This window comes from Gallus gallus, chromosome Z, assembly GCF_016699485.2.
Source record: "Gallus gallus isolate bGalGal1 chromosome Z, bGalGal1.mat.broiler.GRCg7b, whole genome shotgun sequence".
Classification (NCBI taxonomy): Eukaryota; Metazoa; Chordata; class Aves; order Galliformes; family Phasianidae; genus Gallus; species Gallus gallus.
Genome location: NC_052572.1, coordinates 6,986,247 through 7,014,178, shown reverse-complemented (window position 1 = coordinate 7,014,178; position 27,932 = coordinate 6,986,247). Strand labels below are relative to the sequence as shown.

The 27,932-nt window shown below is 41.7% G+C and overlaps 1 protein-coding gene across 14 annotated transcripts in view; it reads right to left on the bottom strand.

Moving 5' to 3' along the window:
• The window catches only part of CELF4 (CUGBP Elav-like family member 4), a 725,820-nt gene that overhangs the window by 319,426 nt on the left and 378,462 nt on the right, over window positions 1–27,932 (bottom strand). The gene's annotated exons all lie outside the window — the stretch shown is intronic.

Below are 27,932 nucleotides of genomic sequence, written 5' to 3'. Positions count from 1 at the left end.
GACCAGCACTGTCTTCTGTGTTCAGCGAGGTGCAGAGCACAGCAGACTTCTCAGTCACTGACCCAGCACAGCTCCTGCCTGGCCACTGGGGCCCAGCATGGTGCCTGGGAGCTGGGGCTTCAGCCCAGGCTGGGGGACACAGCTGCTTCTTTCCCCTCTGCAGGTCCAGTGCATAGCAGTGCTGAGCATATTCCCAGAGACACACAAACAGCACAGACAGACAGGACACTGACATGGTTGGTCACACCTGCTGCCAGCCAAGGGCTGCCTTCAGCCATGCTTGCTCACAGGGCTCGTGTAAACACAGACACAGATGGTCGAGTCCCCTTCCTCCTTTATGGTCCTGGGGACAGAAGGTCACTGGTGCAGGCACATGATTAGTGTGACTGGCCAGGTTTGGTTCCCATCACTGCCTCACTTATTATCTCTTATCACATTGAAAAAGGCCTTTGACCATAAAGGAGTTCCCTTACACCCAGAGCTACATAGCCTCAGGAGAAGTGGCAGTGGATGTTCATAAGCATCCTTACTGCCAGTGCCTATCTCAGTGTCTGATGCACAGAGATGAAGATATTCCTCTGCTATTAATAGCTGGAGATGCAGACTGGATCAGAAACAGCCAAGATTTCCATCTGAAAGCCCTTCCCTGACTCTTCCTCCAAGCCATACAAACATGGCAATGGGAATCTGCCAACCCACTGCTTCCCAATACAGTCAGGCCAAAAACTGGCTATGTATCACAGGATGCCTTCTCATACCACAAAACAAAACAAACAGGAAAAAAAAAATCCAGGTGGGGGTTAAACAGAATGGGATGGGAACTCCTACTGGGATCCCACATTAGTTGCAGCAGGCCCAGTAAAGCTGTCCTGGCTTCCAGGCAGAGGGCTGAGGTGCTCAGAACTCTCCTACATGTCTTGACTGCAAAATACATTAACCATAGCCACCTCTGTGCGCTCTCAGAGTAGGGGTAAGAGGAACAGTCCTGATGGAGCTTTGTGGGGGCATCTGGGTTTGGTCTGCAAATGCAGGGATGACAATTTTCTTCCTAATTCTTCTCAGTCTGAAATAGGCATAGATCTGAATTATTCTTTCTCTGGAAAACACTGGAAACACCAATTTTGTACCAGCCATCTTTGTAACAAAAGACTTGCAATCTTTTTAGTTATGATGTCTGTGTCTAGGCAGTACTGCTGTGTAATACTCAAAGTGTCTTATTATTCTAGCATCCCTATGCTTCTCTTCCAGTTTTTCTACTACCTTGTAATGCAGTGGAGGCGATTTTACCCCTCTCTTCTTTGTGGCTAAGTGCAGCTGGCCATCATTTTTTTTTTTCTTTGGTGGTTCCCCCCCCCTAATTTCCTTCATTTTCCTTTTTTTTCTTTTTCCCTTTCTTTTTTTCCTTGAAAGTAGTTCGTAATCATTTAGATTTATTCTAATTGCTCTGAACACATATTTAGTAATAAAAAGTCATCAAACTGGCTGACAAGTAGGTTAAGATGATGGAGCGCCTCGCAGATCCTTCTGCATTGTTGTCTCGAGAGGAAAATGTACTTAGCCATAAACTGACTACAGTTAGAATCACACTTGGAAAAAGATGGATCAGTGGCTCCAGACACTACTGAGCAATTTCTGCTCTTCTATATGCTGGCATCATCAAGAAAACTCCTGGCAGTTTAAGTGCTAAAAACAACAAAGAATTTGGTACTGGGTAAACCTCACATCAGCCTCTGATTCTGCAACTATAAAGATCTGTCCCTCACACACAACTATCACAAGATACTAGCAGAGCCAGAAGTAACATATTTGTCAGCAGGATGGACATCCTGCCATAGCTCTCCTGTAACCACATTTGAGCACCTAGTTGTAGTAGGCACTTAAAGATATGTTAAACATATGAGGTCCCTGCTGCTCATTCAAAGACAGTGAGAACTTGCATTCCAGACAGTTAGAAAGAGAAGTGGTAGGAACTTATAGGAGGTAGGAATTTATAGGAGGTGTGCTAACAGTCACAAAAATCCCCACTGAATTCAAGTGAGCTTTGGATCAGCCTTTGGAACAACTCTCCCTACTTGTGAAGAACTGGATGTTGTCAGTTAACAAAAGTCAGATGAGAATATCAAGTTTTTTAGCAAAATGAGAGAAAACAATATTTAGGTAATTTTTTTTTTTTTTTTTTTTTTTTTTTTTTTGAGATTAAGGTATGAGGAAGGAAGAGAATCCTGGAGAAAAGGGGAAAAAAGGGAAGGGATGAGCATCCAATGGAGGGTTTAGAAACTGAGGAAATTGATAAATAAAAGGCTAGTGGCATTTAATGTGCACTCTGATTTATACACTTGACAATTTCTTTATAGACCAAAGAGAAAGTGCTGTATGCACAGAGCCCGTAATACAAATTGAGATCATCTTGACATGAAAGATGCCCATTATAGGGAGAAACACAGAGAGGAAAATAATTATGTTTCCTCCCTCCATCAATGGAACTTTCTTTCTTCTCTCTCTTTTCTTTTTTCTTTCTTTACACAGTTACCCTGGGAGCAGGGAAATGGCATGGGGAACAGGGAAAGACGAAGTGGAGAAATAAAATGTACTTTCCCCAGTCTGGGAAGCATGCGCTTGGAGTGAAAGGAATTCAGAGGTTCAAGCTCTCTGTTTATTCTCCAGATGAACATTGTGCACAGAAACTTTTTTTTTTTTTTTTTTTTTTTTACTCCAAACTGCAGTCCTCCGAAAAGTGTTTTCAGGAATGTTATGGATATCTCTAATGTCTTGTCTTGGTGGATGATGGAAATGTATTAGGTGGAAGAATAGTCCTAAGGTACTCAACTGGGCTCACAACAAAAGTGAAATATTGGAGTAAATGAGATTGTGTAATGTCATCTTTGCCTTGAACTAGAAAACACAGTAACCTCAAATTACTGTTTTCAGTTCCTTTATGAAGGAAGAATTCAGGTCATTACAATAGAGATGGACAACATCCCTTAATGAGGATGCCCCTTCCTGGACTTGTGAGGAGAGCTTGAACCCAGAATTGGTAGAGTTGCTTTTGAGAGAGTCACCACATGAAGCCTTAAAAATATGTCTCAGTGCCCTAAAGCTCAGGAAATCCAAGGCAACTACTACTGTTCACTGATGAAACCTCTCTTCCACATCTTTAAATGCCTCCACTGTCATGAAATATATGTGCCAATAGCTGCCAATACAGTCAGGAATTACATATTTCACATAAGCCTTTCTGCAGGAACTTGTAGTTTTCATCAGAAGAGCCCCAACCAGGCAAAGAAGAAGAAGAGGAAGAAACCTCAGATTTGAGGAAAGCAGAAAGGTGCTAATACCAGTGCCAATCAGCAAATCCGATTAATGCCATGGGCAGCCACAAGGGATCATAGGAACTAGAGATTGGCTGTGAACTTTTAGTGATTCATATCACTAAAAAGTCTTTAAGAGAGATTTGGCATTACAGGGAAAAAGAACTAGGTAGGCTAATCCAGTACTTAAACTGACAGATGGACTGGAAAAAATCTGGAAGGTCATCCTCCAGGAATTGTTACACTTCTCTCTGCTGCAGTGGTCCTCCTTTCCTCTGCCCGCAGATGTTCTCTGGTCTCCCTTGAAATGTGATCATGAATTCTCATTCTAGATTATCCCTGTTGAGCTATCACAGTGAAAGAAGTACACTGTTTTAGTATCTATTAATCTGGCATGAGTTTATCTGTAGCCTTTCTCCTGCTGAAAACGTTCATGCTCTGTGTGAAACATGAACATCTATCTATTTGAAGTGTTTATAAGATTGCCAGCATTATGGTTCCAGAATGCCCCATTCACAATGCAAAGGCCACTTTGCCCACAGTAAGGATTTGAAAGGGTCTCACTCAACATCACTGCCAAGACAGAGTTGTGCTGAGGCCCATAGAGGGAATAAAAAGATTCAAATAAGAGCCAGAAAATGTAATTTGAATGTCTGGTTACACACAAGAGACCCAGTTTTCAAAGAGGTGGCAAACAGCAATGAAGAATCAGAGTTTTATTCACATTATGTTACTCGTGTGGCATCATGCAACCTCTGTGTCTCAGACGCCCTGTGTCAGAAACTGTCGGCACTGTGTAACAGCAAAAATGTGAATCCATGCTACTACAGAATGGGGTGCTGTGGGCCTTTTTTCCACAAATTCCAAAAGTGATTGGCTTGACTGAGGAGTTAAAACTTCAGCTGCACTACACTGCTTTGCATCTACATCTCTGTTGAAAACCATCTTAACATTGTTTTTGCACACTTTGGACAAAATTACTCTACTCATTACACTTCATAACCTTCATTTTGTCTTTTCCTTCCCTTTGCCTAAAACCAAGTCATTCAAATAATGCCAAATTCATCTTCCCACATCAACTTGCCATTTGCCCCACCTATGCCCACCCCAATCCTCCCTGCAAGTGGAAACACGACATCATTTTTCATGTCCAATTACAGCCACCATGGTGCCACTGTTAAAAGACAGCGCAGGTACTCCTGTCAAAAAGGGTTTGAGTTACAAGAAGCGATGAATTACAGCAAGCCCTTTTTCAATTCTCTGCAGAAATGAAATGTCAGAGCTTGCTACTGTATTTTTCTCAGCACCATCAGCTACAGGCCACTGCAGGAATTAGACAGGGGACAGACGCTTTTCTGTATCGTGATTTTTTTCCCCTAAGGTTGTCATTTTCTCCCCCACCAACCTTTTTCTGCTCCCCCTGGCTTTGATATTAATTTAGAGCAGGTAGAAGGATCACCTGGGAAAGAAGAGAAGGAAACAGAGACAGCTGATATCTCACTGTCTCCATCTTTCTTCCTCTTGCTGTTCCTACTGCCCTTCCCTTTGTTGTCTCACTTTTTCATTATTCATTAAATTACACAGGGTTTCTAGCCAGGACTAAGGCTCTATCAAGCTTGTAGATGGACAAACAGAACTGAAAACATAAAAATGAAGGAAAATATTAAGGATGGAGACTTGCCTTGAACAGATTCAAATGAGGTGAGAGATAGGAAGGAAAACTGAGGAAGGAGCTGCTGTAGGTCACTAAGAAATACCACTAATCATTAGGAAAATGTGCAGAAAAGAGCAGTGTTGTAGATGATCTGCTGGCTCTTCAGCAGACAGAAAAGTTATTCCAGAGGTTGTAGGATGCTTGAAACCATAGAAGATGACCGGACTGTTCATTTATGTAGTAATAGTGTCTCCTCCCGCTCCTTACAGGGCTTAAGAAATTTGAGTAACAGATAACAGATTGGGTGTATAACAGATCAGGTGTATGATTAAGGCTTTGTATAAAAAACTGCAAGGAAAGGTAATCTGTTGTCTATGTTTACTCATGTTCCCAAAGAATCAGGCTGTCACAGTCTAGAAAGTAGAGAGGTCAACATCTGACAAGGCCTACTTCCAGCTATATACTGGCCTTCTGGATGAATTTGTTCATACCATTATATCTGCATCTTTTTCAGCTTTCTGTTCTGTAAAATGAAGGTAAGGACACTCTGACATATCATGAATGCCGTTGATGAAAAAAATCTATCTAAAAGCTGGTGTTAAACAAAAGTTCCGTAATTTATGTCTGGATGATGTGAGCAGGCATAATGGCAAATAAATAACTCTTCCTGCTCAACCATATTCTGTTGTGCTGGGTATTGTTCAGACTCCTTTGGTCTGATGGCAAAGGATGTGATGTTGGAAGCTATCAGTTCTTAGCAAATGCTTATTGGGCATTAATATCCCTGTGCACTGAGTAGACACTGGCTAGCCTCATGGATGACAATTCCATTCTAAAGTATCTTGATTGCTAAAGTTGTCATGTACTTCTTGGTGATTCCATGATATAGCTCAGATGTTAACTGGAGGCATTAATTTGTTAGTAACTGCCCTAAAATTTAGTGGAAATATGGCTACTCCTTATCATTTCAGTGGGAAAGATCTTTCTTTTCAAAAATGCCACCAAAAATGCCAAAAGGAATTTCATTTTACCATTTCTTCCAACTTTTTGAATTGTGTACCAGGTACACAGTGGTAATTTCACTGAAGTCTACACAGTTACTTTTGTGAGTAAAGGTATTGGCATGAATGTATTTTAAGGGTGGGTCATAACTTTCAGAGCACTGAGCAAAATCTGCTGTGATTGAAGACCCTAAGGAAATGCAAAGTATATTAGTGTCAAAGTTGGAAAGGCCAAGAAAATCACCTACAATTGAATTGTGTGTGTGTAATTGCAAAGTTCAAGTAAATCACTCTGTACCTTACTCTGAGTGACATAATTGAATTACAGTGATCTAAACTAGATTGCTATAAGACTGAATCCAAAGCAATCTCCTCTCTGAAGAAAAAAATAAACTCATGGCCCATGTCCTCTGATCAGGGAAATTTCCATGAGCATTACAGAATCAGAAAAGCTGCTTCAGCTTAGGTCAACTATACAGCCAGTCTTCTGTATTTCTGTATTGCGTCTATAAGGCATAAAGCAAATGCCTGCTCCCATGGGAACAGAGGTAAGTGCTATTGTTGCATGAAATGCCGTGTGAGTACACCTTCAGTATACTTCTGTGTGGGCAGCACAAACCAGTACAAAGCTGAATTAATGGTAGAGTAGGGAGAGTAAACCCTTTAGAAAGTTTGGAAAAAAAATCACAGTGGTGTAATGAACTGTAGTAATGAACTGTATCTGGAATACAGAGGCCCCATTTTGTGAGGCCCCATCTGGAGTACTGTGTCCAGGCCTGGGGCCTTCAGCGTAAGAAAGATGTGAAACTCTTGGAATGGGTCCAGAGGAGGGCCACTAAGATGATCAGAGGACTGGAGCATCTCTCTTACGAAGAAAGGTTGAGGGAACTGGGCTTTTTTAGCTTGTAGAAGAGAAGGCTCCAGGGAGACCTCATTGTGGCCTTCAATATTTGAAGGAAGCGTATAAACAGGAGGGGGAACGGCTGTTTACAAGGCTGGATAGTGATAGGGGGGAATGGGGAATGGATTTAAACTGAGACAGGGGAGGTTTAGGTTAGATATTAGGAGGAAGTTTTTCATGCAGAAGGTGGTGACACACTGGAACAGGTTGCCCAAGGAGGCTGTGGATGCCCCATCCCTGGAGGCATTCAAGGTCAGGCTGGATGTGGCTCTGGGCAGCCTGGTCTTGTGGTTGGCGACCCTGCACATAGCAGGGGGGCTGAAACTCAATGATCACTGTGGTCCTTTTCAACCCAGGCCATTCTATGATTCTATGATTGTATGATTCTATGATTTTATGAATTACTCTATTCCAAACCTTATCTGACTAGTGGACTCTCAATTCCTTCCCACCACCTTCTTCTCTGCCTGACCAGATTTGTCTCGTAGACATGTACACAAATAGATGAGAAGACCTGAAATAGGCATGTATGAGGTACGAAAAAGATATCTTGGAGGGTCTGACCTTTACAAATAAGTCAGTGCTCTGGTGCCTACCCCCAAGAACGATTGCTACTGGCCATCCCTGCACTCAGAGTATTTTCTATATATCATATAAAACACATTACAAACCATCCATCTAACTATTGATCCATCTTTCCACTTGTCTCGTGTATATAGATGAACCTAGAGGGGGCTTAAGTTCACATTCACATGCAGAGCCTATAGCCTTGAATCCAAAACTTCCTCACTGCAAAACACTTTGGACTTGATTTTGAAGAAACAGCTAATCTTGTTAATAATGAAATAATGACTTTCCAATTCCACAGATGTGTCGGTTTGTTCCTGGGGAAGCTGAGCATGTGGTGACACTGTAAGTGTGTCTGGTTTTGAAAGAAGTGAGGAAGTCTAGAGGGGTTTAAGGATCTCAGTGCTTTGTCCAGCCACCCACTGCTCTGCAGGCTTGAGGATAGTAAGAGGAACAAAACACAGGATGCTTGGAACAACAAAGCCTTATCCAAGCAAGAAAGGCAGCAGGCTTGTTTTCTGAGCACTGTTTCATAAGCAAAACCGCATGTGAAAGAGACAAGCAGGAGGTTTTCTTAGAGCTCTGAGCAGCTACACAGTCAGACGGGTCTATATTTCTTTGCCTGGAAAGAAAAGGGCCTGGATGATGTTGACTTACAGCCACATGCACAACAACTTGTAGGAACTTGAAGGCATTTTTGGTTTGTGAGATGTGTCTGCACTCCAAGATCCCTCATATCCATGAGGTCATTCCATGTGTAATGACCATACTCAAGTGTGTCCCGGCAGATGCTAAGCAATATGTAGGAGCCTATTTATCTGAGGATCCCAACAACTGAGATATAAGTCTGGAAAAGGAGCTCTTCTCATGAAATCTTTCCTGCTGCTACCACAAGCAATCACAATTGAAAATTTGTTAATAAACACATCAAATTCTGATACAAAACTAAGTCTTTTGCTGCCCTTTCCTCCCATCTTCCCAAATACTAATGGGAATAAGCTTTCCATACTGTCACCTCTCTTCTCATTTCTCACTTGAGTTTATTTCAAGATAATTTATATCCAATTTTAAAATGTGCCCAAATGAACTTTTATCTAAAATGATATTCTCTATCAGGGGCATTTCTATTAGCTAGCTCTGCATGCATTTAGTAGAGAAATCACATTGTCTTTTAGCCTAGATATTGTGATCCCAGCTCTTTCATGGCAAAGCAGCAGCTTAATCCACTTATATGAAAGTAGCCCATAAAGATATGACCAAGATAGCCTTAAATCAGACAGCATGGCTGAGAAACAACAATATACAGATGATGGCATAGAACTTAAATGAATGCCAAGGGTCCTTGATCTGTTTTGCTGTGTGTACTCAACTCAGGTGTTTGCAGTCAAAGTGCTGTCTGTGCCTGAACTGCCTAGCTTAAAGTTTGCTCTCAGACCTTTTCTGTGAATTCTCTCACAGATGCTCTCTGTGTTGATCTGCTCTGAAGATGCCCAGCACTGCCTGCAGCTGGTGCTCAGTCACGCAGAGGCATAGCCTAGAGGAAGCTCAGGAGCTGCCTGGGTGAAGAAGCATAGATATGGGGGAAAGGACAGGGTGTTCACCACACATGGGGCACATGGGACAGGCAATCAAGCCAGAGAGACAGATGTACTACTCAGGGCATTATGGACATAACCCCTGCCCTCTCACTTAGAGATGAACATCTGTTCTCCTCTTTTCTTTATCCCAAGCCCATGACCTCTGGCTGTTGGCACTTCCCTGCTGTGCTCTTCATTCTCTAAGCTTTATCTCTTCTTCTGAAGCAAGACCCAAATGCTGCCTTTGCCAATAATGGTTGCTTGGCTTGCCTTTTCAGATTTTAGGCAAGGCCAAGCTCCCATTGACTTCAGTGCTTTGAGTTCAAAAGGAGCTTGGCCACCATCCATCCAAGTAGATTAGGCCTTCTGTGCTTGTGGCTTTGTATGCCTGGCCACAAAGATAAGAACCACAGCCAGCCCTCTTGCCCATGGAGAAATTTTTTCCACAGCAGTGCCATTTAACAAACTGAGTAAGCAGTGCAAATTAACTATCTGCTTTCACCCATTGCCAGATTCATGAAATAAAGGCACTCTCGCTGATGTAGTTCTGCAGGTAGCCTCAAGGCCTGTATTCAAGCACAGTCTCCCCAGGAAATGAAAGAAGGCATAACTGGGTTAAGGCTGCAAAATCAGGCTTTTCCTTCATACTGGACTGGCTCTGGTCTGAGCCAGAAGCCTATACTCCTCCAGCACAGATCCTACATTCAAGAGTGTTCATGCCCTTCCAGATATACTAATTTCCCCTGTCCCAGGGGTTAACTTCAAACATGGCAAAGCTTGCCATAGGAGAGCAGGTGGCAGTCGTTACCTCAGTCCTGAACTCCAGGAGGGCTAAACCTAAACCCATGCCATGTAGGTCTCTGAGGCATTTCTGAAGCACAGGAGCTTCCATTTTAAGGCATGTCTCCTTCAAGATTCAGGTGGTACAGCACTCAGTTCTATCAGTTTGCAAAAGTCATTATTTTATGATAACCTGAAATAAGCTCTGTTCAAACACAAGGAAAATAAAACAACCCACCCACCCCCCCCCCCAAAAAAAAACAAAATAAATGAACAAACAAAAACAAAAACAGTAGCCACGCCACCTTCTATACTGTTTTTTCTAAACTGATTTGAAATCACACCCCACATTAGATGTGTGAAAGCCTTGCCTAAAGATAAATCTCTTAGTTGTGTGCTGGATCTGGGCTGCAGTTCCTGGAGGAGCATGCAAAAGGAAAATCACTAATAATAATAACAATAACAATAATAAAAGCAAACAAGGAAAGACTCAGGAAAAGAATAAGATTATCTTTATCTTGACAGTGCTCCTTTAAAGAAATTCTTCTGTGAAGGGGCTTAGAGAGTTAGATTTTGCTTCAGTACTCTTTCACAGCCAGGAAATGCTTTCTGGGACGAGATTTTAAACCCATCCAGCCACCCAAGTTAGCCCTCTATTTGTTCCTAATAGTGAATGAATGAATAAGTGCAAACAGAAACCTTGTAAGTATTAGTACAGCTTGCAAAAAGAAGAGAAAGCAAAAATTCTTAGTTCCCTAAACACTTCCCAAATTAGGAAAAAATTGGAAAAAAAATTCCTCTGCCTGACACAAAACTACCATTTTTCTAGATTCTCAGTCCTCCGAGTCCCTGTGCACATTTCAGCCAATAGCCAATGCAGAATCAGGCCCTCTGACTTGAGAGGAGCTGCCCCTCACCCCCACCTACGTATAACTGGTATCATCTGGTCCTGTGTTTTGACAATTATCTATAACATAATTACAAGACTGATGAGTATTGCTGATTAATTATGCCACCCTTCAAAGTTGATCTGGGTACTTACAATAAACAAACATCCTGGTTGGGCAACAAAGGTGATTTTCTGTGCCTGTTCCAGCCAGCAAGGGCCAGTAATTTCATTCCACCAGGCAGGGATGTGGTCAGAGACTTGCAGCGCTGCTTCTGCTCTGGTTTCCAACCACACCCTGGTTTCCCCCTCCTGAATGATAAATATTTCCTCTTCATTGAGAGCTACCCAACAAGAGCAGTCTGATACTAATGCATCACTGATGCTTTCCTCCTCTAATTATACTCAAACATTGCCTTTCTTTCTTTTTCTCCCTGAACAACTACTTCGTCTTCTTTTTTTTTTCTTTTTCATTTTTTTTTTTCTTTTGCATCAACATGTACCAAAGCATTAAACAAGACATTCCATTAATTTCTTCATCATCATAACTTAAGCCTGGGACATACCCTTTAAATATTCATTCAGCTATGAAAACTGGGCATTAAAATTTTAATAATGTCAAGCTCATTTGAACCGAGCTCCTGAGGGACTATTACGATACAATTAGAATAAATATGATGATTGATTTGGTGTAAAGGTTCACCTGTCCACATCTGTTAGTGGCTGGAATCAGCAAGCCACCTCTGGCATCCCAGCCGATAGCTCCAGGTTATTTACTCCCTCCTTCCTCACCCCCATCGACTTTTCACTTGGCTGCAAGCTCAATCCCCCAACTTTCTTGCATTGTGTATTCAGCTGGGGTAAGGTTGGAAGAGACAAACCAGAGAGGCCTCACTGAGAAGAGACAACTCAGGCGACTGGCCTTTCCTCCCCCCTCCTCTCCTTGTGCTGTGGCATTTGATTAAAGACAGCGTTGATCAGAGCCACTAGAAGTTCAGCCATAAACTTTCCAGCAGTATTAGCCATTAACCTTTTTACAGTATGTGTCTGAACTCCCAGGGTCTGATTCTTCTGCGTGGATCAGGAGCAAATCTATGCAACGTTGACATGTTTGAACCAATGTAGAGGAGAGGAAGGCTTGCTGCTTTCTAGCAGCGTCCTTCACAATCACAGCAAAGAAATACTCTCAAGACGTGACACAGAGTATAAAAAAAAGCACAGCGAGGGAAACCAAGCAAGAAATCATGCTACTTAGGAACCTTCTGTTTCAAACACAGGATGTTCTCAAATATCCAGACAGATAATTAAAAGATTTTTATCCACTGGGTGGGTATTGAGTATATTTGAAAATTTGGGTCAGACTGCACTGTCTCTGCCTGCAGTGTGGATTAGGTGCTAGGTGGTGTAAGTGCAAAATGAGAGAAGTCAGAACCATGACCATAAAGAATGAGCAGCTTTTTGTTTTCTTTTTTAATATCATCTGTTTTAAATAAACTACTGATTCTTTGAATTACGGTATGATGCAAACCTCTCTGTACTCAAAGTAACCCTGGTCGAGCACATAGTAGGGGGTTTGAAACTAGATGATCATTGTAGTCTCTTTCAACCCAGGCCATTCTATGATTCATTCTATGATTCTAGCCTTAAATCTAGCCCCTGTTAAAGCTTTTGAGGCTTTAACATCAGTCTCCTGACATATGGTGCTTTCCCAAAATCCTCAGCTTCTGGACCCTTGCAATTTTTTAACACAAATTTTAGTACCAGAATAAAAGAAAATTCTTAGTGCTCAAAACAGAGCTAAAGGAAAATGAATACATGGATATAAAATCTCTTATTTATATTACCATATCATACATGATTGCTTGAGATAATTTATGATTGATATATCTTTACAGAAGGCAGTATTAATTATTAGAAGCATTATTTGCTTTTTACTGTTTCAGGCTGTTTCTCTCCTATCTGCGCCTTGCTTAAAGAGGATACTGATTCTAAATCTGTCACTTTCTTTTTCAAATTCAAATCAAGTCCAGTTTCTGATTCTCTGCATTTTCTTTCCTCTCGCATTATTTACTTTTCCAAATGAATAAAAATATGTAAAGCTGTCCCCAAAACCCCAAATCCACCTTTGATTAAATTTTATAGAAAGAAAATTTATATACATATGCATATCTTTAGAATAATCCTTAAACTTAACATCTGCTTTTACTACCAGCAGCCTATTGTTGGTTTCTGTGATGGATCTAGCACTTTAGTTAGGCTACTTACCAAGGAAAGATAATCCCTCGTAACAGTTAGGATCATTTGAGATCAATAGGTCTGTTTTTAGTGTTTAATATTGTTCTCCAATATTTGCCTTGTTACCAAGATCTTTTTAACCTTAATTCTTGAGTCGTTTATACAAGTGAAGTTTGCTGTCTGAACACCTTTACTCTTCTAATCTTTGCATGAAAGAATGTAGTTACTCAGTGAGGGAACTGTAGGTCAAGTTAGATGACCATCCTTGTTATTTGCTATCAGGCAACACAACTTAGGCGACAAAGTAGAACAGGTGGGTGTTTCTAACCCGATAACATAAGGTAAAATTTCCTGGGTTAAGGCTTCCATGGGCAATGAGGCCATGAGCTGGTGCTGGCTTTTTAAGCCATGCCCATTAGATTCCCGAAAGCATCCACAGGACCAAGATGTCAGTCCCTGCTAGTACAACAGGCTGTTATCAAAGGTGATTCAGTGTAATGGGTGCACCCTACTCAGGTACAATTTCTATGTCTTTCTGGGGCCCCCTCCCTACCCCAAAGAAGAGGTGATTTAAAATAAACTCAGCCCACTGCACACTACGATATGGAGACCAGAAAGGGAGTAAATGGTCACTTGATGTTTTCTCAGAGGGAAAGGAGCAATTTGGAAAGTCTGAACCCTACTTGCTGTGAATGCAAAGTGTGAAAAGATACAGCCTTGAACTCCTTTTCAAGTCTATTATCTATCATCTTCTTCCCCACTTAGTTTCCTCTGTGGAAAAGGGGTTTAGACAGTAATCTTTACCTTCAGGGCCCATTGTGAGGATTAATTAGATATTATTCCTACAAAATTGTGAAGTTCTAAAATGCTATATAAGCTCTCAGTGTTATTATAACGTGCCATACTCTGCATAACGTATACCTTCGCAATATTACCCCTTGGTTGTTCAAGACTACAGAACTGCTGCTTCTAATTGAGTTAATGGCTTCATAGGTTGGTAATTTAATACAACAGACTGCTTAAACCAGCAAAGTTTTGATTAAATGGTGTGTGGGCAAAGGGGAATTTATATTTGTTAGAGACTCCATGAATCCACAGTATCAAGGCACAGATAATGCCTGTATAATAGTCAATTATACAGGGAGGAAGGAAGGACAGAGCTGGAAGCCATCTTGGACGTCAGTGTCATGTACTGCTGTAGTCAGATATTTCAGGCTGGTCTCAGGAGTATGTGCCAGTAAGTGATGGGGGGCAAATACAGATCAGACGCTGCACTTCTCCTGCCTCACTCCTTTATTTTTCTGAGTCAGGGAAGCTCTACTGTGGGCTATCATGACTGTAGAGAGAACTGTACTGCTTCTTCCCATATGGACTTGCACACACACAGACACACAGGTTTAGCTGTAATGCCATAAAGAGAGTGGGAAATATGGGGAAAAGTCCTATTTACTTATGAGAGAACTTTTCTTGCACTTAAATCACAGACTGCTCATGAAATTGCCTTCCTGAAGTAAACATCCAGCCTTGACCATGCAGAGAAATGGACTGCTTCGAGACCTCCAGAGGGAGCTCTTGGCTGCCTGAATTTAGGTATCTAAACTAGACAGACCCAATTTCCTAGATGGAGAATTAAGGATTTACTCCAGCAAGCCTGCTTTGTTAGGTACTTACAATGAAGGTAGTTGCTATAATACAGAGGCTGCATTGTATTGTTACCTCCAGCAAATGCCTGGCCACAGGAATTTTGGACACTGGGAATAGCTGCAGTGGCTTTTTCTGTCTCCTGGAGCTGGTAGGGAAAGTCTACTGTGAACTTCAGGGAATATGGAAATGAATTTGTCCATCTTGGCAGTTTTATGTGCTGTAAATACCAATTCATAGCTACATCTGTACCAGTACCACTGTCAGTTAAAATTTTTGTTCTCGTATCATCTCTCAACAGCTCCAACTTAGGCTAATATAAAACCACACTGATCCTTTCTTTTGTGTCCTATGTTCTTCCGACCCCAGAGAACAAAGCGCCAAAACCAGGCACAGCTACTCTGGCTATTTCATGTATAAAGAGCAGCACCCACAAAGCTAATGAGAGGTTTTCAGAGCTATTTGCTGAGCGCTGATAGATAATCAAGAGCAGGTCCAAGCTGTAAAGTTTCATCTGTCAAAAGTTGGGCACAAACTTTCCAAGCTAAAGGCCAGCCACAAAATTCAGATCCTGATCAAGCACAGCCAGCTTAGGAGGACATTTGGCAGTTGTGATGTAGGCTGGGCTCATATCTCATTCGGTAATCTGGCTCAATTAAACAGTTACTCACTGACATCTTTATCTGACCCAGCCAAGCTCACCAGCACGGACATCTGCATTTCTGCAGGGCTCCATTCAGACATGGAAAGCTGGTGAGGTCCCATGTGGACATGGGAATGCTTGGCCTTGCAGATTCAGCTGGAGGCTGAGGGTCTCAGGCTGAGCCCTGGGCAGGCTCTCTGGCAGGAAGAGCAGCATTTTGTGTCTGCAAAGGAGCCAACATTGTTTGCATTTTGTGGGGAGAGAGCTGGCTCAGCAGAACCAACAAATATTAGGAGAGTGGGAAGTCTGACATCAAAACTGGATGATTTTCTTTCACTCTAAATGTGTTGGACAACAGGTTATTGGCACTGATACTTGTTAGTCACTAGTCTGACTTATGGTGGGGTCAAGCTGCTTGATGAAAATCATCCTACGCCCTATTAAAAACTGTGAACTTTGCTGAAGTTCACATTGTTGTGGAGCTTTGAAAAAAGGCTCAGGACAATTATTTTGCTGCTCCAGGTGCTGTGCTCATTCCCCACAGGAATCTTACTAAAGCACCATCAGAAATGTGACTTCGATTAACAGTAATATGTCGGGCCAAAATGCCCCTCTTCCCCCTGTGACAAGCTCACTTGAACCAGTGCTAGACAAAGAGAATTCAAGATTCAGCTCCTCCACGTGAGACGGTGTGTGCGTGTGCGTGTGTGCGTTTTAACTAAATCATTTATGGTCAATAATGCCAGGTTATTATAGGTCAATAACTTTCAATTATTCACTAGCCTTGCTGTGCTCCCACTGTCAGGCAGCACACCAGTATGTCGGCTCTCGAGAAGCAAAAAGCTCATGATGAGAGCTTTGGAAAAGCAAGCACGAACACAGCTTGAGCAGAGGAAGAGAAAGCAGAGAAGAGGGAGAGTGTGAAAAGTCTTAGTTGCTCACAGGAGTATCTCAGGGAACATGTGTGACATACTCTGTCTTTTTCATGCTTGCATGCACAGTCAGCCCCAGAATTCATTATTCCTGGATCTCAGATGGTTGGATGTATGAGAGCCCAGATCCCAGGGCTGCGTAACCGCAGAACTGGTCTTGAGCTAACACTGCCTTTCATTAAGGCCTACAAGCTTGGGCTTAATGCCACAGTAGCCTGGGGGCTGTGTAGGAATTTGTGCATGGACAGTTAATAGTCATGGTTATCTGCTTTGTATTGGGTACACAAGAGGAGACGAGTATCAGCTTTGTTCAAATATTAATGAAAAAACAAAAACATAGAAATAAAAAATTGCAGAACATGAAAACGAGCATGCTGCTCCCAACCAAATTTTTGGGACAGCAAGATAGGGCACTGGAGCTGTGGGATGAACTCATCTCTTGTGAAGGGCAAGCAGCGGAAAATGAGCTTCTGTCTGGGAAGGGGAAGCACAGCATCTGTCAAAGACAAGGAGGGGACACAAAGAAGAGTAATTCTGTGTTTCTGTAGAAAATTGGGTAACTACACTATCTGCCTGGAAGGCTCTTTTTTTGAGCAGCAGGCTGACACTACTTCCACCTGCCTCCTCTGTGAAGCAGCCCGGCACTGACAACAGTTGTGTAAAGAGAGAGACTCAGCCTGGGGAAAAGCATCACCATTCCTGACGTCTAAGGCAGTGGCCGCTGCTGGAGGTAACATCCCTGGCAGCCTTGGCTTTGTTGACTCCTGCATCTGCAGAGCTGCCATGGGTGATGAGGAGTTAACGGGAGCTCTGAAGAGCTGGTCCGTTTTGAATGTGAATAATGGGAATACTCTCCTTCAATCGCGTATTCAGCACAGGGATGTACAGAGGTATAAAGTTAATCACTAGCTGGGCCACCCCTATTTCCAGAAAAAGAACTTTAATACCTCCTTTATCCAATGAAGTACCATTGTTATACCTGCATATTATGAAGGGTTTATTAAACCGGTGATAATCTATTCAAGATAAAGTGATCTGTATGGCCAACTGAGCACAGATCAGACAGAATGATGGGAGGTTATTGTTAAAATATGCAAATTCACATCCTATTGAAATGCAAACCCTCCAGATAAGATTTTTTAATAAATCTGGTCTTTTTTCACTGCATGAAGGTAACCTAATGTTTATTGACTTCAAGACCATATAATGGAACGTAATATCTATTAGTCAGATCCTTGCCTCTCGATTACTGGAGGTACATGTTCTGGCTCCCGAAGAATTTTTGTTTTATGGTTTGGTACAAAAGAAAAGAGATTAAAAACCCCGAAATTAATTAACTTCCCTCTACTCAACACCCCCCTTCCTCTTCAACTGCTGTCATTAGTTACCCAAGTAAAAGGAAGCAGTACCCATCAGCTGAGAAACTGTCCACTGCTTTCAGTATTACAAAAAACAGCGAAAAGGAGAAATGCTGCAAGCAGTGAGCAGTTCTGTATGGCAAAGGACAGAAATCAAGACTTTTGGATGCCTTGTCCTACCAGGGAAATTGGTGTAAAGTTTTATTTTACCTTCCTTTAAAAATAGGATTGTGAATAGCTTGACCTGACTTGTGGGTGTGCAGGTTTCTGGTCTGTTTAATACGTGTATTCAGCATGTTTTTGTTTTTTTTTTTTTCATCTGAGGGGGAGAGGTGGCTACAAAACCAGATACGGTTCCAGATACCAAAGAAGCAGCTGAAATAAAGGCTTTTACTTTAGTGAAATGCCAGAGCTGCAATAGCAAAAGTTAAGAACCCATTTCTGCTTAAAGGTCGCTTCTTTAAAATCTACATGCTGATACAGATTGATCCGAGACTCAGTGAGCCTCGTGAAGGTGGCAGGTTTGTTTCTCATCCCAGAGTGAAGGTCAGCAGAGTGAAGGCAGCTTGAAATACAGCTTCCAAGCTCTTTGGAAAAGCCTTTCCCAGCTGTTTTGAGGTGAAATAGGGACTGCAATCATGTCTAAGGGTTCAATAGACAACCGGAGCTGAGCAAGGCAAAATGTGCAAGCAGCTGCCATACACTCAGATACCTGCAGCAGCTGCATGTTTCCTGATCCATGCTATCCTGTACAGACAGGGCTGTGCAACAGCCTGAGGACAGACCCTTCATGTACAGATGAAAACCTTTACAGATTTGCTCTTCTCTCTCACAGCAGACCTCTGGCTTCTACCACAGCTGAAGAGTAACCAAAATTAAAGCCTTCTGGACAGCTTGCAGGTTAGGCTGATGGGGATGTGTACAGAACATGCTGCCTGCCTGTGTGCCTGTGGTGGGAGCAGCACTTCCCATCCCCAGCCCACACCACTGCCAAAACACGGCCTCTCTGCCCAGGCACCCTTCTCATCAGTCACTTCACTAGGTATACCACCAGTTACAAATTAGCACTTAATCAAGATAAATCCCATAGGAAGGATATGGATAATATGCAATGCATTAAGCCTGCAAATTAAGATGGTCTGATTTAGCCCTGGCTTTAAAACTCCTCGGCTTGCATTAGGACCAATGATGAATGGATGTACGTCCCTGGTTGGACAGGAGCTCTGTCAGGGCACAGCTGCCCAGCAGTGACAAAGTGAGTGCAGAGCAAGTACTCTGCTCAATGTTCATTAGGGCCTTCCACACTGTCCCTGCTTGGGAATGTGCTTTCCCTTGCCGTGGATGGTTGTAATAGTGACACTTCTCCAGGATCTATTGACTTAATGGTCCTGGAGTTCATTAATAAAAGCCATCTGGGGACACAGGTACCTGTGCCATTTGTCCACTGATAGGAGTGGGGAAATCAAGTCATTCAGGGAAATATTTGGCATGAAGGGAAATATCTGCCTGACCTGCAGCACATCCAGTGATTTCAGTGCACTTGCTCTAAACAGGACCCTCCCCATCACCTTGCTTAGACACTCTCTATTGCAGCTCTTGTTCTTCTGCCAGCCAGCTGCAGGGATGTTGGTAACATTTTGGCTCATGAAGCATGGCCCAAGTTACAGCTCAGTGACCTGAACTCTCATAGCAGATTACTGGAGGGGCAGTGAGAGAAAACTCTCCCATTCCATTCCCCAGACTGCAGAATGAGTGATGCAATAGGATGATGCTCAGTGCTCCACGTGCAAATACAGGTATTCCTAATGAGCATCCTTCTCCATGCTGCATCACGCTTTGCAAACATGCAGTCAGAGATTGCTTCTGTGACTGTGTAAGCAGTCACAGAACTCTGGCAAGCCTCTTTTCCTGCCTCAGTTCCTATAAGACCACAAAAAATTCCATCTACTATATGTAGTTCAGATAGTATTCTCTGAGTGAGGTCAGGAAGGAAGAAAACCATTTAGCAGCACTCACCCACCCAGATCAGGGTCTACCTGGATCCGTATATGCCAAGATTGAATCCTGTGGAATGCAAAGGGGCTGCTGTTGTGGGAGGGGCTTCAAGAGAAATCAGTTTAAGATTATCAGCTGGGGAGCACCTGCAGCTGGCTATAGTATGACAAGGGTTAAGGGGCTTTCTTCAGACTGTAGAAGTAATTAGGGGAAGGAAATTTTGCTAAAAGAACAATCATGGCAGCCTATAGGGTTTAAAATGTACTTTTCTTCATGTTTGGGTTTCTTCATAGTTGTACAAGCGTGCAAGCTCATCACAATAGGGTCTCTCCTTGGTGTGGTTCTGCACTTATTACTGGTAGCAACTTCTTTCTACAGCGTGTCTCTATTTTATGGTTTTTAAGATATGGATGCTGTCATAATATTGCCCAGAGATGTGTTCTGGTTCACAGAGAGGCTGTTTTATATAATCTCCTGCAAAAGATTAAAACAACAGCAGCAGAAACAACAACAGTGAAACAAACCACCTCCTGAGAAAAACAAGATGTGGCACAGGCAACAAATATCATCCCATCAAAAAATGGTGGAGATAACTCAAATGGTCATGCTTCTCATCCCACGAGAAAGTTGGATCACACACACCCCAAGAGGAACAGCCATATCACCCCATCCCAAGAGAAGTATCTCTTGCTTTGTTTAGAAGAGTCAGATACTTTTGGGACAGGACAAAGAAGTTATAATGGCATTTCTGCATGATGAAAACAAGGTTCCAACATGGTTTGATGCCTGCTGTGTGGTATGAATGACATTACACATCTCTTGGTGCTGCTGCTCAGTTGTCCGGAACACTTCCCAGTCCAACACATAGGAACAAGCATGGTAATGAACTTGTCAGGAGCCATCAGAGCCAGTTTATCTTGTTACCACCATGACTTTTTCATTGCCAGGCAATGCTTCATGCCACATATCAGTAACAAGAAAGTTAGTATGCAGATTATGCAAGAGTGGAAGGGTGCCTTCTTTGTCCCCTATTCCTTGTTTTTATTTACATCCCCTCTAAGACAGGAGGCCAGCAACTCAAGAAAGATCCTCAAGAAAGAAGATGTCTTTGCATTGCAAGAGTGAGATTATGGTGGGTCCTTGTTAATTCCATAGCCCTGAAAATAAATATCGAGCTGAAGGAAGAGGACAAGGCTGTGCCTACTGTGTCTCCCAGGCTGGAGAGATCTGTGTGCACTGGCACTCAAATGGACCATGTTTCTGACTTTATTTAAAATGCAGATTAACACCGTGGATTTTAAATTTTGACAATGAATGTCAATTAAAGACTGAATGAACAGAGCTTAAAGCAGGAAAAAAGACAAAAAGCACAAACTACTGGTGAAGGGAGGGAAGTGGTGATGAGTAGAAACTGAAGACCTGATGTATAAAGGAGCTGAAAGTGGAAGTTGAAAAAATCTTATATATATATAAAAAAAAAGTATAATGAGTGCTGTCATGGATGATTATGAGGGTTTGAACCTGTCACCTACAGTAACAAGAGCACTGGCCTTTCTCGCTTGACCTCGGGGGATAATGCTGTTAGCCGAGGTTAGAGAGGGCAGGTGATGAGTTGCTGTTCAAATACAAAGCAAAGATGTCCTTTTACTCCTGATAATTAAACCAAAAACATAAACAAACAAGGGCTGAAGTTCTGGAATTGCCTAGCAAAGTCCCTGAAATCCCCTATGAAATTCTGCTACACCATCTCCTTTCCACAGCATTCACCCGTCCTTATGAAATTGTATTATCTTAGGGTTATTCTGTTCCCAAGTGTCTGTTTAGAACATGCTAATCTCGATACAACCAGACTAATGGATACACTCTCAGCCACATCCCCTCGAGTTGTGGGGTGCCTTACAGGGCACTGAACTCATCCAGAAATTCCTGCATGGCCTTGCTAAAGTGCAGCCATTTCTGGGAGGTAACAGATTCTATTTAACCACGCAGCACTCAACTGAGGGAGACAGTAAAAGTGATGGGAGAAGGTAAATTCCCCTGCTCAAAGGACAGGAACAAACTGTTTATAATTTTTCTTTTACCTATTATGTGCAATTCTAACAACCATTCAAACACTTATGTTTGACAATGATGAATATTCAAAGAAGGCAAAGTTTCCAAGGCATGTGTACAAATATTAAAGGAACTTGAATGCTCCATTTCCACAGAGATTTTTGTCTGCTTATTCAATCAAGAATATGAAACAACACTGTATGAATTTGCTGATCAATCACAGCTTACCAACACAGCCCAAAGAGTGAATATGCATAGATAACAATCCAAATATGCAAAAAGAGGGAGAAAAAGCAACTTATAGTTACAAATAATTACAAACGGTGAATTAACAATTAGCCAGTCATTAATATAGTCTTTGGGATGAGGAACTACATCAACCAGCCATGAATCTATTGTTATTTAGGCCAACCTGCAACAATTCATTTGATGCTACAGGCAGGAACCTTAGGAAACAGATTAGCAAATGTTGTTGTTGTTGTTTTTTAATGATAAAAATATTGTGAGAACTGGCAGAACTGCTCAGGAGTTCCAGTTTTCAAAAGCAGTTTCCAAAAACCTGGACAAAGATGTTTTGATTATCTCTTCATCTGTTCACGATACTTAGTTTTCTCATTTGAAAGTCAAATAAGCTGATGCCATTTGAAATGAGGCACTCCCTGATGTACGTGAATGAGAATCAAGGATTTCTCTGCAGAGTGGCTCAGAAAGCTGCCAGTTCATGTGTGTGCAAAAGTAGTTACTGTCCTCCTGACAAAGACAACTGGTTTGAAGCATGGACCTCTGGAGGAGTGGGCTCAAGCTCCACAGTTTGCCTTGAAAAGCCAGCAGATGCCAGGTGGAGGCTTTAAAATCTCAGATCTTCAGAGCCAGAGAGGACAGAGCTAATCACATGAGTTTCTGATGTTTTTATTTTTCCTGCACACGTTTTGTGAAGGGAGGGGAAGGAAGCTGAGGCGGTGGTGAATTCAACTAAAACTAAAATCTGCAAACTATTTTTTTCCCCTATTTTCTGGCAAACATTTTGTTTACCATTTTCCATAACGAATGATAACATTTGAAAATGCAAACCCATTATTCTCTTTTTCTGAAAGCTTATTTTCTTTCCTGAACTCCCTTCCCTCATATTTCAACATTCAGGCAGCTTGAACTTAAATACAACAGCAACCACAAAAGGATGCATTTTAGTAGAGATTATTGTGGTTGAAAAGCCACATTTTGTACACAAACATGCACAATTTCAATCAACCTCTTTGCCAGTATGTCTTCTGTGCTTATATTGCATCCTTAGTATTGTCTTTTATACCTCCAGTTCCATACAATGAACATCTTAACTATCGTTCCCCTTCAAAGCTATTCTAAGGACTAGATCAACTAATTAGTTTTGAACTTCTTTGGAGATGAAGAACACAGGGACAATTCTGACCCCCCTAAATCCTTATACCTATTAACTCTGGGATCCAGATATCAAGTTTAAAGTACAGGGATTACTTCAAAAGTAGTAAATAACGTCCAAAATCCAAACATAGAAATGTTGAATTGTGAAGTAACATTATGATCAATACAGTATTAAAAAATAAAGAAAGGGTGATTATTCACAGTTATAATGTAGGGCCTAGTAACACCCTACATTAAAAGGAAAAAGGGAGGAGACATAAACAGAGATAAAAAGAAATACCAACGAGATGTGTGACAGAACTGTCTCCAAGCAGCTTAGAGCAGCTGCTCCAAGACTTCTCTTTAGGCATTATTATTCCTGTCTGAGAGAAAAGCCCCATTAAAAACCATTCCTGCTCCCTCCCATGGTTATGGGATACCATCCTGTAGAGACATCATTGACAAGCCTGCCTTTTTCTAAAAGGGTTAGCCAAACAAATTGTCTTTCTTGCCAGAACTCTTCTCCTCGCTTTTGCCCTTTTGTCTTTCTCTCTTCTTGTTATAATCAGAAGTGAACATTTTGGCACGTTAATTAAAAAAAGTAATAGCTGCAACAGAGAAAGAAGAGGAGGTGTAAGGTGGGGGAAGCTGAAGGGGGACAGTAACTGCAGTCCTAATTAATAGAATTACTCTCGCTTGAAAGCCAACCTGATGATGAGGACTCTTGTCCTTGAATAAATACTCTGTGTGTCTGCATATGTATGCATACGTGCCTCTCTCTCTCTCTATATATACGTGTGTACATAAACACAGCTACTCTGTTGCTTAGCAGCCTGTAGTGCCCTTTCATGAGAAAACAAAATATATGCAACAAACCTTCTCGAAAACACCAAGTTCCATGGGCATATTTCTTTTCTCGTAGCTACTCAGACAAGGTGGAGAGTGGCCCTGAAATTAATGTCTCATCCAACGGACAAAGGCAGAACTAAGCTAATTGGATTCCCATCTGTTCCAAACATGGTCTCAACATCACACAACAATAATAAATAATATGGTAATCATGGCTAGCAATTAATCTTTTAGTTTAGATTTTTTAACCAGTGCTGGATGGGTCCTAATTTCACACAAATATAGATTGCTGTCAGGACGTATCCACTGGACAAAAAGAGGGAAAAAAAATCACAGTCTGACCACACACAATCACATCAGATCTTTGGGTGTATTTTAGGAGAGCAAGGGCTGTCTAATTTAAATGCCTCCTACAGCAAAATACAAACTGGAGTTTCATAGAGTCTAATTTTAATCTAAATCCAAAACAAATGTGAACCAAACTGACAAATGACTGTTCGAAGTGACACACACACTTCTTGCTTAACATTTTCCTGGCGTGAGGCAGGACTGATGAAACCTTTTCCATTTCATCTGCAGATAGAAACAGCATGCCTGTCCCCTTGGGCTCTCAGGCCACCCATTGACACCCGGGTTCTCCTTTTGTCACTTTATCTTCTCTCGCCCCTGGTTAGTTATCTGAACCACAACCTGGTCAGCCCAGATACTATCCTCTTCTTCTGTGCCAGTGAAATAACTGAAGTAGTAGTAGTGGTACTTTTATAGTGATAAAAGTAGTAAAGAAGGATTAAAAAAATGGGCAAATTAGCCCTATGAAATGACAGTGAGAGCTCACAACCCCTGATATCCAGTGGCATACCACTGCCCAACCAAGATGCCCTTCTGCTGGGTCCTCTCTGTGGACAGTGGACATTGGTTGTCCTCTCTCTGGACATCCACAGACACCCCAACATCTGTGCTGTAAGGGAACCAGCACAGCCAAAAACAATTTCCTCAATTTCCAACTACAAATCCATATGGTAGAGACAGATGTGGAACCAAGATTGTACTAGTGCTAAACTGACAGACTGACAACATAGGCACATTTATCCCATTATAGCCACTGTAGGCAGGATGGTGTGGATCTCACAGTGTTATTGGACAGTTTTCAGATGACAGGAGTAACCCTTGCAGGTCAGCACTACTCTGTTCAGTTTTGGGCCTCTCACTACAAGAAAGACATTAAGGCCCTAGAGTGTGTCCAGAGAAAGGCAACAAAGCTGTGAAAAGTCTGGAGCACAAGTCTTATGGGGAGCAGCTGAGGGAACCAGGATTTTTCAGGCTGGAGAAGAGGAGGCTCAGGGGAGAACTTACAGCTCTCTACAGCACCTTGAAAGGAGGGTATAGTGGGAGATATCTCCTATAGAGGGAGTCTGCCTCTTCTGAGTAACTTGCAACAGGATGAGAGGGAATAGCCACAACTTGTGCCAGGGGAGGTTCCAATTGGATATTAGGAAGAATTTCTTCTCAGAAGAAGTGATTAGGTATGTGAACAGGCTGCCCAGGGAGGTAGTGGAGTCACCATCCCTGTAGGTGTTCAAGGAAAGAGTAGATGTCATACTTCAGGAAATGGCTTAGTGGACATTATTGGTGGTAGGTGAATGATTGCACTGGATGATCTTAGAGGTTTTTTCCAACCTTGTTGATTCTATGATTCTATGATTCTGTGATACTGTGATTACCTCTCTCGGGTCCCATCAAAAGAAAGACAAAAGTAGAGTAAATTCCTGATGCTTCCTTTAGATCATCTCAGAATACAATAACTATTAATTCAAGGGATTTCCTTGTATCAATGTGGATTTTATCTCTGTAGAAACCCCAACTTGTGAGTCACCCCACATATCCACGTAGACTTCTAATGTCCACAGCAGTATGTGGCAGTAGGTGGCAATGAGATCCTTAACTCCACAATTTGCTACGTTAAAGTCACCTCCTTTTTTTCTGACCTGGTTCCTTAGTGGTTTTATTCAGTGTTCCCTTAAGCAGCTTTCTTTGTAGTAACAGAGCTATAGGAAAGAAGCAGAGCTAAGCCATGAAGATGTTACTCCATATTGATGTGAGCTCTTAAATGTCTGTTACATCCCAAATCTGAAATAGCCATCATTTAGTGGTGAGAGAAATGCTCTTTATATGGCTATAGTTGTAAACAGATGGATAGATATAAGGTGATGTATGGAGCTGGAACAATCAGTTAGTAAAGTTTATAAAGTACTTTGGGGGTCCATCTGGATGGAAGGTACTATATTAATGTAAGGCTGTTATCAGTGCCTCCTAACAGCACCCGACTATCTCTCAGCACTTTTTTGGATGGACAGTTACAGAAAACACATAAAATATACTCCTCGGTAGATATTTCACCCAAACTCTTTTACTTGCAATAGCAGAGGTCTAGGCTTTCATTTGTACAGACCATTCCCATTTGCAGTCACAGGGAAAAATCCGCAATAGCTCAACTCATGAAGTTGCTGGATTTGTTATGTTTGAACAATGAGGTTTCACAGCACAGCCGTGGAAATAAATAGATGGTTTGGGAATTTGCTAGTGGCAGGTCTCTTGCTGCAGCTGGGGACAGGATAACTGAAAAGACAGTAATGGGAGAAGCAAAGCCATTGGTTTTGTTTGTTTGTTTGTTTTTTTCCCCTAGGGAAACGCCAAGAATTAAATTCAAGTGGTAATGATTGAAAAAATGGACCACCTTTCTGGTGACAAGTAGATGCCAGGTATGAATGCTGGGCATCAGAAGAAGTTGCCCAAAATGACCACTTTCCTTGTAGTCTCACTGACAGTTTGAGGAGTATGGCTGGGGGAAATGGAGAAGGAGATTAATTTTACAAGAAACTGGGAAGATTGCTTCAGACATGACTTGGAAACCAACAGAAAGATACCACTGAAGCTCCTCCACATTGTCGGGACAGTTTTCTTTCTCATAGCGCTTCCTTGGCTAAAGACATCATTTTGTATGAAATCAGGAGGCATTTTTCACAGAAATGGAGGGTCTGAATTCTATTTTTTTTATTTTTTTCATGAAACAAATTTATGAGTATGGATTTATTATTATTGTTTTATGTACATGCTGGATGTCCCAAAGATTTCAGTCTGGAGATGCTGCTGGAGGAAGTGTTTAAATTTCCCATACTGCTGTCATTTTTTGCTGTGAGATGGCTTCTCTAAACTTCCCAAATTTCCTATAACACTTAGTAGGCAAACACTTGAACATTTTCTACTGAGACCAAAGTTTATAGCATGCACCATACACATGTAATTATAAGAATATGGTCTATGGAAGAAGACCTGAGCATGAGCTAACTAAATTGCTATTCACTGCATGGTGGCCTTTTCAAAGATAATTATTTATCCATGGAATCAGAATATTCCATGGACAATTTTAAGGACCTCATAACCTCATATAATTATTTTTGTAAACCTTTTTTTTTTTTTTTTTTTTTAATAGGGAAAGGGAACATTTTCATGTCGGTTTTAAATGGAATTGTTTACCTTTTTCCTACAGACCTAATTTCTCTCTACTTATGTTGCAGCTAAAGTGGCATTTAAACCCTTGGTTAGAGGGAATGTTAGAATAAGCTGTTTCTTTCCATCAGCTCAATTCTCAGTTGCAGCAGGCTGGAAAACTGATGTTAGAATTGTCTCTTAGTTACCGAACAGCCTTCTTGAGCATAGTTCACTCAACTCTTGATTTTGTAAACTTTGAAACTGTCATTAACTATCAGGACGATGGTCAACCAAGATGAACATGATAATTTCTCAGGAAGATCTGAAATAAGAGACCATCATGAACTCATCTTCTGACTTATAAAGAGCTGTCTATCTGCATTTCAATAGGAAAAAAGAGAGAGTAAAGCGGACCTTTAACAACTCTGATAACATGGGAGCTACATACTTCTGTTGACATTTCTGAAGGTCATTATGCTTGACAGACAGGAGACAGAACTACAAGGTAATAGATATGTGAGCAGGTAGATTTCAGGTGTTTTCTGTCACATGCTACCTAAGACATCTGTAGTCAAATGACAAAGCATGAAGGAGGTAATGCTTACAATAACCCAGTGCTCATAGGTGTAGACACAAAGAAGGAACTACACAGCTCATAAGAATTTACAAAGCACCCATTACCATAGC